The sequence below is a fragment of the Lolium rigidum genome, chromosome 7 (genome assembly GCF_022539505.1).
Source record: "Lolium rigidum isolate FL_2022 chromosome 7, APGP_CSIRO_Lrig_0.1, whole genome shotgun sequence".
Classification (NCBI taxonomy): domain Eukaryota; kingdom Viridiplantae; phylum Streptophyta; class Magnoliopsida; order Poales; family Poaceae; genus Lolium; species Lolium rigidum.
The window spans coordinates 359,088,673-359,105,963 of NC_061514.1; the positions used below are offsets into that span (position 1 = coordinate 359,088,673).

Below are 17,291 nucleotides of genomic sequence, written 5' to 3' on the forward strand. Positions count from 1 at the left end.
TATGAAAATCTTTCCCTGTTCAATTTTTTGGCGATGAAATACAACCATATTTGTAATACTCATTTTATTGTACTACTCCGTACTAGATTGCACAGCAAAGTACAACGCAGTATAAATCCTTTTACTGAACCAAAATTCTTAGAGCGCATATTTTCTCTTTTGTATGAGTGCGTGCAACCACTGTGAAACATCATGTGTGCACCTGCACAATTTCATACATAAGTAGGATCATACATGCACTACACAGTATTTTGTGCACAAAAAGAAATATAATCTAGTTTAATTTATAGTGCCTGTCATTTCTTAGCTACTACCTCCGTTCTTCTTTAATCGACACGCACTACAAGCTAGCTAGTAAAGCATGTTTGCATGTCCGGGTGTCAATTAAATGCGAATGGATGGAGTACATTTTTACGGCTTCACATCTTATAACCTGTTCACATGTCTCTATTTTCAGCTAAAGATTTTTGAGATGTGCAAGTGTGACTTCCATATTATTTGCACCTACCCATACAACTGCAAATGTTTTCCGCAGTGCAACCAGGTTTTTATTTGATCAGAATATAGGTAAATTTTATCGTTTGACATTTATATTCTGCATAATATGTTTTTTTTTACAAAATCCTTTACAACACTATGCTACACATCTAATTCGACTGACCTCTATCTATCATTCCATTTCTTTGTTGAGGGCTATTGTATTTCATTCCGAAAGCAATGGTGAAGGGAGGTAGGGGTATAACCTGTACTACAAGGGGAACCAAACGTTAACTAGTTTTAATATTTCTGGGATAAGAAGCAGGAACCCTTGGCTGCGATGGCTGAAAGATGTCAAATGATGATGACGCTAGTGATCTCCTGGATGCCATAGGTGAATCAGACAGTAGGGGCTCATAAACTGAGGTCTTATTCTTGACTGGTGTGGTCGAAATGGAATTGATCGCAGCATTATCTTTCTCTGATCTCAGTTGAGATTCAAGATTTACCAGGGTGTACATAGGCCCACGTGATCGCTCGGCCTTCTGAAGAATGTTAATGGCACTAGGTCTGTATGTAAATCTGAAATATTTCAGAGCTAGTACAGGACCCATTCCAACTCCACTGATTAGCTGAAACATTGATATCACACCATTATGAGAACATGTGTGCGGACTTATGTACAACGAAGAAAAAGAATGTGATGGCAGTACTTACCAGCATTGTTATCCAGTACAACGGCTGTCTGCAAAGGCGGAACATGATAGTGTACATCCCAGCAGATGGTATGCTGCTGATGCAGAAATTTATGATGTAGAAAGCAGCAAAGTTTCCCCATACCGCCAGAAATTGCAGAAATGTGAAAGAACTGCAAAATGGAAAGACATGTTGGAAAAAGTATAACCAACAGTGCAGAAGTTGTTGCATTAAAAGTTTTTTGCTTTCTTACTTCATCTCCAATGTCACAACAAACGCCTGCAACCAAATGCTTCCTGAGAGGGCAACCATTGACAACTCCTCCATCTCACTTTTTTCATTGGCATACACATGAATAGTGATTAGGAAAACAGCAATTGCCTGCAATATCAACCAAGAAAAGATGCAACTCTTATCAGCCACGTCAAAATCTGTGAATGGGCATTCCAAATTAGGCAGGTTCAGTCTCCATCGTTTTCTATTTTATAAGTTAACCGAGAAATATCATAATTCTTAGTTAACCGAGACATCGTTGCCGAGGCGTGGCTATGGGCGGACGCGGGAGCCCGGGGTGTACGCCAGTTACTCCCCTAGTCTAGGCTTTTTCCTTTTTCCTGGGTCGAGTTGTACGGCGTGGTGTGTCCGTCCTCGGACTTGTACATAAACTCTTCTTTATCTATCAATGCATCGAAACACAAGGCTTTTGCGTTTTCGCGAAAATTCTTAGTTGGCGAAGTAACTTCACTCCACCACAAGAAATAATGTGTGCATAACACAGAACCAACCACCGACAATACAACATACCCACATTTTGTATGAGTGTAAGAACCATGTGTAGATGATAAGTAAATATCAGGGTTAATAGATGTTGGTATGCTCCTTCTATGCGGACGACGTGGTGATCTTCTGTCACCCAGATGAGACGGAGCTGCGGGTTGTTCGTGGTATCCTGGAGCTCTTTGGGATGGCCTCAGGGTTGCATACCAACTTCGCCAAATGTTCGGTATCCCCGATCGGGTGCTCGGATGAGGAGGCCGCTGGCGCCGCTGAGCGCATGGGTTGTCAACTAGCGCCGTTCCCGGTGAAGTACCTCGGCATACCACTGTCTATCAGGAGGTTGACGGCTGCCTCTTTCCAGCCTCTGGTAGACCGGATTGCCGACAAACTTCCCACTTGGAGGGCGGCTATGATGCCAAGGGCGGGGCGTCTGACGCTTATTCGCTCGGTGCTCGCAGCGATCCCGCTGCACCAACTCGATGGTGTTGGGGGTCAACAAAACCGCTCGCAGCGGTGTCAACAAAATCCCGAGGGGCTTCCTCCGGGCCGACGTAGCCGATGCCAATGGCGGGCATTGCCACGTCAATTGGGCACGGGTCTATCGACCTCCGAGGCTTGGGGGCCTCGGGATTCCGGACCGGCTCGCACCTGCTACCAGCCTAAGGGTGAGGTGGATATGGAGGATGCATACCGACCCCCTCGCGACCTTGGCGCGGGCTGGACGTGAACTTCTCGAAGACGGAGTTGGATGCCTTCGCGGTCTCCACCACCATGGTGATCGGGAACGGGGAATCCGCCCTCTTCTGGGAAGACAGATGGCTGGACGGCAAAGCCATGAAGGATGTGGCGCCTGAGGTATATGCGTTGGTACCAAAGCGCCGGAGAAAGGCGCGTACGGTCCGCCAAGCCCTGGTGGACCGCACTTGGATCGCTGACATAGTAGGGGCACCGAGCGCTCTGGCACTATGGCGCACATGCAGCCGTGGAGCCGGCTCGGGGATACCCAACTCTCGGCGGATCCGGACAGGATGGTTTGGCGTTGGACGACGGATGGCCACTACTCCTCCGAGTCTTGCTATGACGCCCTCTTCCAAGGGGCGATAATTGCGATGCTTCCGGAAGTTGAACCGGAAATCTCGGGCGCCGCCAAGGGTGAAATTCTTCTTGTGGCTGGCCTGTCTTGACAGGTGTTGGACGGGGAGAGGCTGGCCGGGCGGGGTTGCCGCATACCCCCAACCGCCCGCTCTGCGACCAGTCCACGGAGACCATGCGCCATCTTCTCACAGGTCTGCTCGTTCTCCGAGATGGTTTGGTTTGAGGTGTCGTCGTGGATCCGATCCACTTCAAGCCCTCCCATGGCCGAGGGCGACTTCGCGGAGTGGTGGTCCCCGGCGGTGCGGACCGCTCCTCGCCGCCTACGCAAAGGCACTTCGTCGGTTATCATGCTTACGGCATGGTGGATATGGAAGCATCGAAACGCGGTGGTCTTCGACAACGCGCGGCCTTCGTGACGACCCTATTCAACGACATCGTGGCGGAAGCGCGGCAATGGGCGGACGCGGGAGCCCGGGGTGTGCGCCTTCTCGCTCCCCTAGACTAGGTTTCCTTTTCTTGGGTCGAGTTGTACGGCGTGGTGTTCGTCCGGTTTCGGGCTTGTACATATAACCTTCTTTTCTATCAATGCATCGAAACGCAAGTCTTTTGCGTTTTCGCGAAAAAGGGTTAATAGATGTTTTGCCCAATGAAATTGGGAAGTAACCACTTGCTCATCAACGACTTAAAATCTTCAATCAAAAGCAACAACAGAATGAATGCCATGTTGTGATATTGAAGAGCATGCAAGTCTAAATTCTGAGTTAAACAGTCCTAATTCTAGTAAAAATGCATGAAGTGTATTTGATAATTTTTGCAGCTATCACTTGCAGACTAATAGCATAGATGGTGCAACAAAGGTGTACTCACATGATACAATGATCGACCAAACCATCCAGCAAAAGTACTTGGATTTAAAAGCCTGCAAAATATGCACATATCAGTGAAGGAAACACAAACTTAAAAGGCTACAGACGATTTATTCAATATACTAACAGAACATCTAGAACACGTGGAAGCTGTAACGACAAATAGAAGGAGGTATAGTTGACCTTCCCGCCTGGCAGTAAAGTAAAATCTCTGGATTCTGTGTCACTGTCTTTTCAGATAGATCCTTGTCCAGAATAGTAGTTAAAACAGGAATGCTTGTGTAGAAGACATTATAAGCCATCAAACTAACTGAGTTGAATAAACTTGTTCCAGCAATACCCGAAACAAAAGAAAAACTGCATGGACATAACAAGTGAACATTGAGAACATCAACTAGTATCCAGTATGCTTTTAGCGACAGATGGAATCAGAAGAATATTCAAGATAAAACAAAAAAGGCTGCAAAAAATGCAGTTTTTTATGACTTACAGTATCTGAATAAAGCAAATTAACAATGACTTGTAGAATGAATACTGTGAAAGAAAGGCAGTGCGGTTGTATGAATATCGTCCATGGACAAGAATAAGCCTTTTCAAGAACCTGAACTCTGCAAGAAAAGACAGAAGTACTTTAGTGTATCAACCATTATGTATTATGAAATAAACAGTTGAAGAATTTCCTCAGAAACAAAAGTTATATTGGAATAACATACAATCATAATTCTTCAACTGTATTCTGAATATTTCAGGAAAATAGTTACACTGTTCTCCACATTAGCATGGCTTCGGAATTTGATTGCTAAATCTTCTGTGATCCATTTACACGTAAAACATAAAAGAAACTAAAACACAGTCACTGATATTTCAAGGAAAAATGCATATATCAATCCTGGGCATGAAACCATCTCTTATGCCTCCTAAAGTAATGATTTTGGTTCAGTAAAACCCATTGGATGGTTTCTAGGGGCAGTTTTGCCTTCCGAGGCTTCGTGCGCTTATGTTTCCAGTTGACATGTAGATTTCGGAGCAGGTAAAATACCCCTGCCTCGCTACTAAAACAATGTCCATCTGCCAACATATAGTCTTCCTTCGACTGCGCTTTATCTATTAGTCAAATGCATCCCTATGATTTGCCGCATCCATGAACGGACTGCACGTGTTTGCTTTATCTATTATCCGATTGTGCTTTATCTATTAGTCAAACACATCCCTAAAATTCGCCACCAAATTGATAAGTCTTAACAAAGAAAGCCAGACATCTTTCCTCACCCTATTGATGTACAGCTATTCTTCGTGGCCCCATTCTCACTCAGGTTTTCACCGCCGCTGAGCACAATGGTGAATTGGCCACGCCACAATAGTCGGTACCAGATTTTAACAAAGAAAACCAGAAGCCTTTCCTCATCCTACTGATGCTACAGCTCTTCTTATTTGCCCCATCCTCTCTCAGGTTTTCACCAAAGCTGAGCACGATGGTGAAGGTGCGCTCCTCCACAGCCAAGCCATTCCCACCAACTCCACCAATTTACCGCTTTACAACAGTCAGTACCACACAGGTACCCAGTGGTTAACACCCATCAATTGAAGCTCCATCCCAGAGGCAAATGTTCCCATGTTCCCTTCCATAACCAAACATTCAGCCATACGTAAGAGTCATCAAGGGAGTGGTGCAAGTCTGAGTGGCAGGTGCCCACAAGGCCAAGGAAGAGGCACAGGCAAGGAAGAACTAAGAGTCGGTATAAAGGGAGAGAAGGGAATGACAAGAGAAAGTGGGTTAAAGGAAATTACATTGACACTTGGGCCTGATTTCAATATTAGTTTTCACCGACAAGAATCTAGCTGATATAATGGACAGTCCACACCAAGATTTTGTTAGTACATTCGTCATTCATTGAAAATAAACTTATTATCCAGAATAATCAAGAAAAAATAGCAACACATGGTAGATTGAACTTCTTTGTTGTACATGAACGATCGGAGGTGCAAAATTTACGAGGTAAGAATGTAGTCATTGTAAGAATAGTGATAAGATAGTTCAATTTGAAGAGAGCTTACTGCCAATGCTATAGTCAGCAGCCCTTGCTGCTTGAAGACCTTCTCTACCACTAATTCCTACACCAATGTGGGCCTGCTGTATCATTCTGACATCATTCCCACCATCGCCAATTGCCAAAGTTCGATAGTCGCATGACTTCAGAAGCTTGACAAGCTACACAAAAAATGAAAACAAATATCACCCCACTGGAGAAACAAATCCATATGAAAGATATGAATGATACGTAGGTAGATGTACAGATGGATTAATGAGGATTGTGCACACTGGTCAGCTCCTCAAAACAAATTGGTGGATGTGGGTGATATATATCAAAACACATGAAAATAGTATCTCAGTGCTAGACAATAAGATGATCATGGTGCATATGAAGCCCATTCTCCTTCCTATAAACAAGTGCATGGAGATCAACTCGTTGGTTCTCTTTCTCATTCTTTTATACGCACCATAATTGATGTATTGCATTTTTGGACTTGTGAGGTCTATCAATCAAAGTAACTAATAGTGATTAATGTATATGGCTTAGATAAACATGAGAAAATCAGGGGCAAGGATTTACCTGTGCTTTCTGTGAAGGTGTAACACGACAACATATCGCTGTCTTTGAAAGAACTGCTAGTTCAGTAAAAGCTTCCTTATAGCGCGTTAGAATAATTTCAAGAGCCCAACCATCCACAACGAAAGCTAACTCCTGTTCCGAGAAAATAGTACATCAGCAGATTAAACACAAAATAAACGTTTTCATGATATATGCCATCAGAATCTACGTCAAACATATAAAGGTTTCAACAATCCAAAAAGTGGTTTTAGCTCCTGAGCTCCAGTGAGCTCGTTTAAAAAAAAAACATAAAAAAATTGTCTCAAAAAATTCTGAAAACACAATATGCAAGTACATATACATGCCTACTATGTACGAATTTTTTTGTATCAAAATATTTTATAGTATGTGTCCTGCACAAAAAAGACAAACGTTGGATGCAAATTTGAGTTATTTTTTACCTTTTGAAAGCCATGATTTCGTGATTTCAGTGTAGCCTAGAATACAATGTATTATTTAGCAAAAATCTGCAAACATGTAGAGAACATGTGCATGTTCCACAATTTTTTTTTGAATTCTTTTTTAACTTTAAAATTTCAAATACCAAGATCACTGCAACTCAGGAGCACAAACGCCGCACTCTCAATCATCAATATAGAAAACTTTAAGAATATTTACAATACCATATTGATAATACTACATCCACCTACTTTCATAATGTATACTTTGATTCTAAAAACATATTTTCACAGAAATAGATGCGCAAAGTGCAACCATGGAGACCGTGTCGATGCCCAAAATATGGCATGGTGGGAGTAGCAAATTTCTTCAGGGTGTTAATTTCACCGTGAAGGCATGAATGGTACTAATTATTTCGATCTACAATTTAACTAACCTTAGGTTCAGAAGACGTTATCCGCATAGTGAGTAAAACTCTTTCCAAGCTCCTAGCAACTTCATCTTCGGTTTTCCCATTGATATACAAGAGTTGACCCTTGGGCTCTAGGACAATAGAACAAAAGTCAAACAGCAGTGTTGCCTTTTGTTAGTTCTATTTAACATGAAAAGGAATTGCACCAAAGGACCCTCGCCCTGTCGTCCAACTGAGTTAATGTACCCTAAACTAGTGCATTTTTGTGCAATCAAGATAATCTACCTGAAATTTGTGCCATCAGACCCCTTTTATGATTTGGATCATATCAATGTTAAGTTCTACTTGACCCCCAATGTATGGGCTTAGTCATTTAAAAGAATAGAACAACACATATCAAACAATAGAAGAGGCTTGGTCACACAGAATTGAATAACAGGAGGCAGAGATAATTTATGGTTGCGCATTGGGTTGGCAAGTTCTGATCAATAAATAATAGTAAGCTATTGTATGAAGGGCCCAAAGAGCCTTCTAGGCAGTTAAAATTATTCAGTAAAAGACAGCTACCTGAAGAAATCAAGTTGCACAAAAGAGCTATTTGAATAGCAGTGCTTTGTTTATCTCCAGTTAACATCCAAAAGTTGATTCCTGACTGTCTCAGTATTTCAATAGTTTCTGGCACACCAGCCTATATAGACGAATGAAGCCAGAAGACATGGTAAGAAAATGCCAAAAACAAACTAACAATATTGGCCTGTTTCATGAAAGACAAATTGAAGGCAAAGTTAATACCTGCAGGCGATCCTCTATTGCACTGATACCTAGAATATCCAGGGTGTGTTCTAATTTCTGGCAAACCTCGGCAACTTTCCACTGCAAAAACAACCATTACAGTTTCAGTTTGCATAATACAGTATATATTTAGATAAAGGAAATCACTATGAAAATTACCTCCCGATCAATTAACGCGCTGCTGGCTTCCTTAAATAACCGAGACCATTCTAGATACTCCTCCAAACTTAGCTCACGCCATCCCAAACAGAGAGTGCGTAAGCCCAGCTGAGCATATTTGTCAACCGCGTCAACGAATGTCTTTATCTGCTGCCCTGAAAAGTTAAAATCCTTAAAATCCTGAAAAGGTCAATGCATGTGGAGACTTCCAATTGGGCTGAGAAAGCTATGAGTTTTCTATCTTATGCTTTGACAAAGGCAAAGAGTCAAGACAGAACTGGTTAGCATCCATACACAGAATTTTTTTAAAAAATCAAGTCAACAAATAAAGAACAAAAATGTGAATTTTGAACTGAACAAAAAAGGTGATTACCAGGATAAGCCAAAGGAAGAATAGCCTCATCTGCGCCTTTGGACAAGAGGAAAATCTTGCCACTTTGACTGTCCGATACCACAACAGACATTCTTTTTCGATCAGAGGTAAATTCTAGAATGTCAAGTATCTCATACTGAATCACCCGTCTGTTGAAGTGAATTTCTGCTTAAATGCATGATTTATTAATGATCTGTAACAACCACAAGAGAAGAAACAAACAATTTTACAAGCCAGGAGACCATGGTGAAATGTACAGAAACCTACCAGCATTGTTTCCATTTTTGCCGACCAGCACAACATGCAAATTAGAGGCTGCATTAACCAGAGCATCCTCATCCTGGGACTGAGCTTTATATGATATTGCTCCGCTAGGACTGAGGTTCATAAAAAAGGAAAAATAAGATAAAAATGAATCAAGATGAGCTGTGGAGTGTTACTGCAGCATGGGAAAAGATATAACCTTTTTATAGGAATAACTGTATTGCAGAGTGCCATGACTGTCAAGAATTTAATGACATTGGGCGAATTATTGGCAACAGCATTCAGCAGTTCAACATCTAAAGACATAAAACAATAGATCAGTAAACATGATAACAAACTAACAGCAGCTTTTTTGCAGTTCAATATCAAAATTAAAAGTAGTTTTGAGAAATCGAGATTACATGATTACTACTATTAAAAGATGGCAGTGGTTAACTGTTGTGTACTAGCACTAGGGAGAGAATCCAAATAGAAGTGTCAGTCCAATTTTTGCTTGATTAATTCCTCACAGAGGGTCCCTTATATAGATGCCTAATAATTCAATGTAAGTAACAAACTGGCTCAAGTGCCAAGCTAAAACATATCTTCCTAAGTGGTTGGGGATCATATCCCATAGTTGGGAGCTGATCTCATTGCCATGGTGAGGCCATGTACTTCTGTATATAACATTAACCAGGAGCAACATACAAATGTAATTTACTGGAAAATCTTGCAAGAGTTCGATTATGAAAAAAAAAATAGTGCTCACATGCTGGCATCTTTGCCGCTTTTAAGAGGATGGATGCAATTAACCAAGTGCAACAGAAAAGCAATTTATTAGGCAGTCTCATGAAACGATTAATGACCCACTAGTTAACAATAACGGCTCTTAAACTTAGTGATCGGAGTAAAGACATGTTACTATTCACATTATCTTAATACCACCCTAAGCTCACTAATGAAATAATACTTCAACAGACAATCATTTTAACAAACATGCACATGACCCAAGCTTTATGAGATATTTACTGGCAGAATTAAGAAGAGAAAACTTTATGAGGCTAAATATGACCTTTCAGCGCGTCTCCACTTTCGTTTCCGTACAAGGTGCCCCCAATACAGCACCTTCTGAAGATCATCTTGTTCTCTGTTAGCGTCCCCGTTTTATCTGTCAAAATATACTCAACTTGTCCCAAGTCTTCACTGATTGCTGTGCTGAAAGTTATTGAGAGATGATTAGATTTGGAGAATGAAAACAGCAACTGTCCAACTTATCAAGATTAATGCAAATGGTCGTGTACTTTGCTGCGTGGGCAGGTGTATCTGTTTCCCGGTCATACATCTCCTCGTCCCAATCTATGAACTTTGCATACAGACTTTTAACAAAGTCCAAAGAAACCTACATGGCACATAGAAAGTTCTCTTAAAAACTGCACAGGAAGACGTCATCTGCAATTCTGTATTACTACTAGACAGCATTTACTGTAGATAGAGTACCCCCCCCCCCCCCCTGAAATCGAATTTGACTCAATAACAGTTCCTAACAGAACCCACATGATGCATGTAGGACAAATTTCTTTTATTCCTCACTGAATAAACCTAGCTGGCTTTGAAATCCTATCTGTGTTGGGAATTCAAGACTCGTGGTTGGCGACGGAACATCTTCTCTCTTCTGTGAGGACCGCTGTCTTGACGGACGGACCATCTCCGAGATTGCGCCCAACCTTTTGCTTGTCTTGGGGCGCATTCGGTCCAGAAGGCGCTCGTGGACGACTTGGATCACGGACATCAGAGGGGCTATTATCTCACCGTCTCTGGCAATATATCCATATCATGGCCTTGCGTTAGACATCTGGCTGGCAGTATTCTTTCAAGACCTGCTACAACATCATTTTTCCAGGTGGGTGATTATCTAGAGATCTTGGAAGCATAACTAGAAGTCTTGGGTCCCACAGCAGGTGAAGTTCTTCATCTGGTTGGCTTGCCAGGATCGTTGTTAGATGGCAGCATGGCCCGAGGTGCTGGTTGTGCGATCAATCGGGGAATTATGGCCCACCTCCTCACTATCTGCGCCTACTCGCGCACCTTATAGCATGAATTCATTTCATGGATTTGGTCGACCACTCGACTACCCATTGTCAGAGAAGACTTTGTGGATTGGTGGCAGCAGGCCATCCACTCTGTCCCCACCACCGCGCGGAACAGCGCCTTTTCAGCGATCATGTTCACGGAATGGTGGATCTGGAAGCAGCATGATGCTGCCGTCTTGCAGCCCAACACGCTAGCTTGCTTGACAAGATCAAGGCTGAGTCCCGTTTGTGGGCGAAAGCAAGAGTGGTGGGTCACTCTGTTGATCCTGATGGTGCCTAGCACTTAGGAGTGTAGCATTGTATATTTGGTGTGTTGCCCTTCCATGGGCTTGTACATAAACTTTTCTTCTATCAATTGACTGAGACGCAAAGCTTTTTGTGTCTTCTCTAGAGATAAATGAAACACTAGTACCAACTAGCAGAAACGGACTTGTGTTATCCCACATGCTTGCTACTTTGCTAGTACTCAGTGCTGTACTATATAGTATGTTCTATTTAATTAGGGTATATCAATGCTATTGATTCAACAAAGGGAGACATCAACCATTGTTGCGATGGAGGTCCACTTTACTAATATATTTTTGTTATTTTGTTTTCCACTTTCTGTAGAAATTATAAAAATAAAACTGTGATCTTACATAAATGTAACTCCAGAAACCTTGTTCTGATAATCTTCACCTCGGATATATATAAAGATATGGAGCCAACCGAATGCAAGTATGCACTGCGTGCATTTTACTGTACTAAAACAGGGACACAAATCTCATGTGCATCGGTTGGTAAGGGTCCAGACATAGGGCACCTGCCCTTATCTTCAGCGCTGTGGGTGAGAGGCTATGGGCCTTAGTTGGTCTTTTGACTATTCCATTGCTTAATTCAAAATTAAATTATGGGTCAGCCCACACCCAAGGACTGTCATGTGGTGGGTGCTAGAGAAACATAAAGTCCCAACAAAGTACATTACCTCACCAGAGATATGTACAATGATGTTGTGACAAGTATTTGTGCAGGTGATAAGGAGACCGGTACCTTTCCAATCACAACAGGACTACATCAAGGGTCAGCCTTGGGCAGTTGGGCCCATAGTTTTTGCCCTTAATGATGGATGAGGTGACAAAGGATATAAAAGGAGATATTCCTTGGTGTATACTCTTTGCTAATGATGGGGTGCTAGATGAAACCAGGATGCGTCAATAGGACTTTGGCTCTATGGAGGCAGACCTTGGAATCTCAGGGGTTTATTCTTAGCAGGACCAAGACCGAGTATATGAGGTGTGACTTTAGTGGTGTTGGGTGCGGAGAGGGAAATGTTAGTTTAGAAGGACAAGCAGTGCCTAAGAGGAACACCTTCCAATACTTGGGATCAATGCTGCAAAGCAATGGTGATAATGAGGATGTTTGCCACAAAATCAAGGTGGGGTGGATGAAGTGGCGTCAAGCATCGGGCGTCCTATGTGACAAGGTCCCACAAAAGCTAAAAGGCAAGTTCTATAGGACGGCGATCAGACTTGCGATGTTATATAGATCACAATGTTGGTCCACTAAAATTTATCCTGGCTGAAACAAAAATGATAACCAAAAGAACCAGCCTATGGCACTTCAAATTGAAATATGAAACTTATTTAACTAAATTGATGGGCAGTAACTCATGTAGTTTCTGGTAAAATCACTTTTGTTTATATCAAATAACCAAAATCGCCCAGAAGAAAAGCCACTCACCAGTATAGCTGGCTGGGAACCAGTACCTGTCATGGTTTGGGTTTTCCCATAACAAATTTAGAGTCTTGACTGAAATGCATGTGGTTTGCAACTGCAACTGATGATCTTGAAAACGAGTGATATCCTATTTGACTAAGTTGATAGTGTAATAAACTATGATATTGACAACATGATATAGCGAACATAATCGCATTTTAGAAGAAAAGGAATTATATCAGAGTGAGATGAACTGGAAGGGTCATACCTTTATTGAAATGGGAATCATGATGGAGCACAATAACTCAAAGCGGAGAGGGATAACCAGAATCTGATACCATGGTTCGTCATCATCATACTTGACATACCATTGCTATAAAACAATGTGAAGAACTATCAGATAATCATATAACAAAGTATAAAAAATGTAACTGGCATATGATTGCTGAAGAATTGCAGAGGACCAGATTAAGAATACATAGAAGGCTCATGTTAGCCATGAGATCTTGTATATGGAGGATAAGAAAATATACTCACTTAGTGATTAGCTTACTAAACAATAAATTAAGCCACATGTTTGATCCAAGCTGGGAAGTTTGGATTAGAGATTATCCAACCAAGTTTTAGATCAAATTTGGGAGGTTGGGGTGGAGGGAGGGAATAAATCTATCAAACTGGATTAGCAGTCATTTCTTTGGAGTTTGGTTTGAAGTTACTACACCATAACAGTTCAGCCTATAGGTTTTCTGGAACAAATAGTTTTAACTTGGCCTAGCTAGTGACTAGTATGCTAGCTGCTTACAGTCTGACGATAATTTCTAGAAAAGGAAAAAAGGAAGAGGAATAATAATGAAATGAATGTGAGGCTAAGAGCAACAGTGATTCGGAATCAGTTCAATCCAGATTACAAAGCCCATTAACTCATGATGAAGCAGCCTAAACCATTAAAGAAACCAGTCAAGATTTTTAAACCAAATTGGCTCGATAATAACAATGGCGCTAGGCTTATCAATACAGAACTAGAACGCAGATACATGCAAAGGCCAGTCTTTCTGAGAAAAGCAGCATTACAGCTTCTGAACATAAAGTAACTTCATTAAGTACTGTATTAAACAACTTTGCTGTAATAAATCAACCACATACACAACCGATCACAGTCAGACATTCGTGCTGAGTGGCTCGTCATGATTGTTTTAGCTGGTTATAAATCATGTGGAGAAACCATACTCAGGTTGGAGTCCAACACGAAAGAAGAAAACCATTAAGGAATATAGAATGCGCATGTTCCACGATAATTACGAAAAGAAAATCTGAAAAGTCGTCTTCAGATCCTAAAACATAGATCATGTGGAAAAAGCTGTTTCTTAAGACTTGCACATCGACACGACTTTTGCTACATGTTTGTGCAAGATACATCATCATAGGTTCATAGGAAGTAATATATATTCAGTTTAAATAAGTAATAAATAAATATATATATAGAAGAGTCGCGCTATTTGATCCCCAGGGTGCAGAATAGTTATTCTACACCACCCTCTATCTTTGTAACCGTAAATGGGTTTTACGTAAATTTTTTCTTACTTCATAAGTCAAGTAGAACATAAGAAAAAAATAGACATGGCCAATATTTTTTTGTTTACATGACGTACAAAAAAAAAAAAAAAAAAAAAAAAAAAAACTCCGCCTATGTTGTCTCAACATAGCCGGTCCCAAGCCCGGGTAAAGGAGGAGGGTTGTGATAGGCGAGGCGAGCCAACGTAAAAAAACCCAGCCACTCTTATGGAGATGAAACCCAAAGGAACCTCGTTGGGGCGTAACCCTCTTAGCGACGCGCCACATCGGAACCCGGGTGTGGTGTCAAATGGGCAAGGGCCGGGCCGTCACCCCCTTGGTGGCGCGCCGTATCTTGATCCGGATACGGTGATAAGTGAGCAAGGGTCGGGTCGCCGCATCCTTAGTGGCGCGCCGCACCGACGCCCCGGTGTAGTGAAAAATGAGCAAGGGTCTCCGCATTTGACTCGACGAGTGCGGAGGGTAAGGAAGTTAGCCGAGCCTAGGAGGATACGCTTAGGTAGGCTGGAACGTAAGGTCCCCGACGGGTAAGTTACGGGAGTTAGTTGATACAGCGGTGAGGAGGCGTGTTGATGTCCTATGTGTCCAAGAGACCAAATGGAAGGGACGAAGGCGAAGGAGGTGGATGATACCGGTTTCAAGTTGTGGTACACGGGGACAACTTCAAACAAAAATGGAGTAGGCATCTTGGTCAATAAGAGCCTCGGGGATGGAGTTGTGGACGTCAAGAGGCAAGGGGACCGGATGATCCTTGTCAAGTCTGGTTGTTGGGGACTTAGTCCTCAATGTTATCGCCGCGTATGCCCCACAAGTAGGCCACAATGAGAGCACCAAGAGGGAGTTCCGGGAAGGCCCGGAGGACTTGGTTAGGAGGGTACCTATTGGTGAGAAGCTCTTCATAGGAGGAGACCTCAATGGCCATGTGGGTACATCTAACACAGGTTTTGAAAGGGTGCATGGGAGCTTTGGCTATGGCATCAGGAACCAAGAAGGAGAAGATGTCCTGAGCTTCGCTCTAGCCTATGACATGGTCGTAGCTAACACCCTCTTTAGGAAGAGAGAATCCCATCTAGTGACGTTCAGTAGTGGTCTACACTCTAGCCGGATTGATTTTGTCCTCTCTAGAAGAGAAGACAGACGCGCTCGCATTGATTGTAAGGTGATACCCGGAGAGAGTGTTGTCCCTCAACATAAGCCGGTGGTTGCTTGACTTTCTCTTTAGGATCCGTGTCCGGCGGGGTAAGCGCGCCAAAGTCGCTAGAACAAAGTGGTGGAAGCTCAAGGGGGAGGCATCCCGAGGCTTTCGGGGAGAGAGTTATTAAGGAGGGCCCTTGGGAGGAAGGAGGCGATGCAAACATGATGTGGACGAGTATGGCGACACGCTTGCGGAAGGTCGCCGTAGAGGAGTTTGGGGTGACTAAGGGAAGTAGAAGGGAAGAAAAAGGACCAGTTTCGAGTGCCTATATCCGGACGGAGTGCGGCTAACATGGAGAAGTACAAGGTGGCGAAGAAGGCTGCAAAGCGGGCGGTGAGTGAAGCAAGGGGTCGGGCGTATGAGGACCTCTACCAACGTTTAAACACGAAGGAAGGCGAAAGGGACATCTATAAGATGGCCAAGTTTAGGGAGAGGAAGACGAGGGATGTCAACGAAGTCAAATGCATCAAGGACGGAGATGATCGGCTTCTTGTGAAGGATGAGGCGATCAAGCGTAGATGGCGGGAGTACTTTGACAACCTTTACAATGGAGAGGCCGAGAGCTCTACCATTGAGCTAGACGACTCCTTTGATGATACCGCGCATGTGCTTTGTGCGACGTATCCGGGAGTCCGAGGTTAAGGAGGCGTTAAGGAGGATGAAAGGCGGCAAGGCGATGGGTCCTGATGGTATCCCCATCGAGGCGTGGAGAGGCCTTGGGGACGTAGCGATAGTATGGCTAACTAAGCTTTTCAACCTTATTTTTCGGTCAAACAAGATGCCCGAAGAATGGAGGCGGAGTATTTTAGTACCAATCTTCAAGAACAAGGGGGATGTTCAAAGTTGTACTAATTACCGGGGAATCAAGCTGATGAGCCATACTATGAAGCTATGGGAGAGAGTCATTGAGCACCGCTTAAGAAGGTTGACAAGCGTGACCAAAAACCAATTTGGTTTCATGCACGGGAGGTCTACCATGGAAGCCATCTTCTTGGTACGACGAGTCGATGGAGAGATACAGGGAGCAAAAGAAGGACCTTCATATGGTGTTCATTGATTTGGAGAAGGCCTATGATAAGATACCTCGGAATGTCATGTGGTGGGCCTTGGAGAAACACAAAGTCCCAATAAAGTACATTACCCTCATCAAGGATATGTATGATAATGTTGTGACAAGTGTTCGAACAAGCGATGGCGACATCGATGACTTTCCAATTAGAATAGGGCTACACCAAGGGTCGGCTTTGAGCCCTTATCTTTTTGATTTGGTGATGGATGAGGTCACAAGGGATATACAAGGAGACATCCCATGGTGTATGCTCTTTGCGGATGATGTGGTGCTAGTCGATGATAGCCGAACGGGGGTTAATAGAAAGTTAGAGTTGTGGAGGCGAACTCTCGAATCGAAAGGTTTTAGGCTTAGTAGAACTAAAACCGAATACATGAGTGCGGTTTCGGTTCTACTAGGCACGAGGAGGGAGAGGTTAGCCTTGATGGGCGGTGTGGTACCGGAGAGAGACACTTTTCGATATTTGGGGTCCATGTTGCGGAAGGATGGCGATATCGATGAAGATGTGGGCCACCGAATCAAGGTCGGTTGGATGAAGTGGCGCCAAGCTTCGGGCGTACTCGTGACAAGAGAGTGCCACAAAAGCTAAAAGGCGGGTTTTATAGGACGACTATCCGACCTGCGATGTTGTATGGCGCCGAGTGTTGGCCAACGAAGAGACGACATATCCAACGGTTAAGTGTAGCGAGAGATGCGCATGTTGAGATGGATATGTGGCCACACAAGAAAG

General features: G+C 43.1%; 1 pseudogene; it reads right to left on the reverse strand.

The window, feature by feature from the left end:
- The window catches only part of LOC124678319, a 27,642-nt pseudogene continuing 10,351 nt past the window's right edge, over positions 1-17,291 (reverse strand).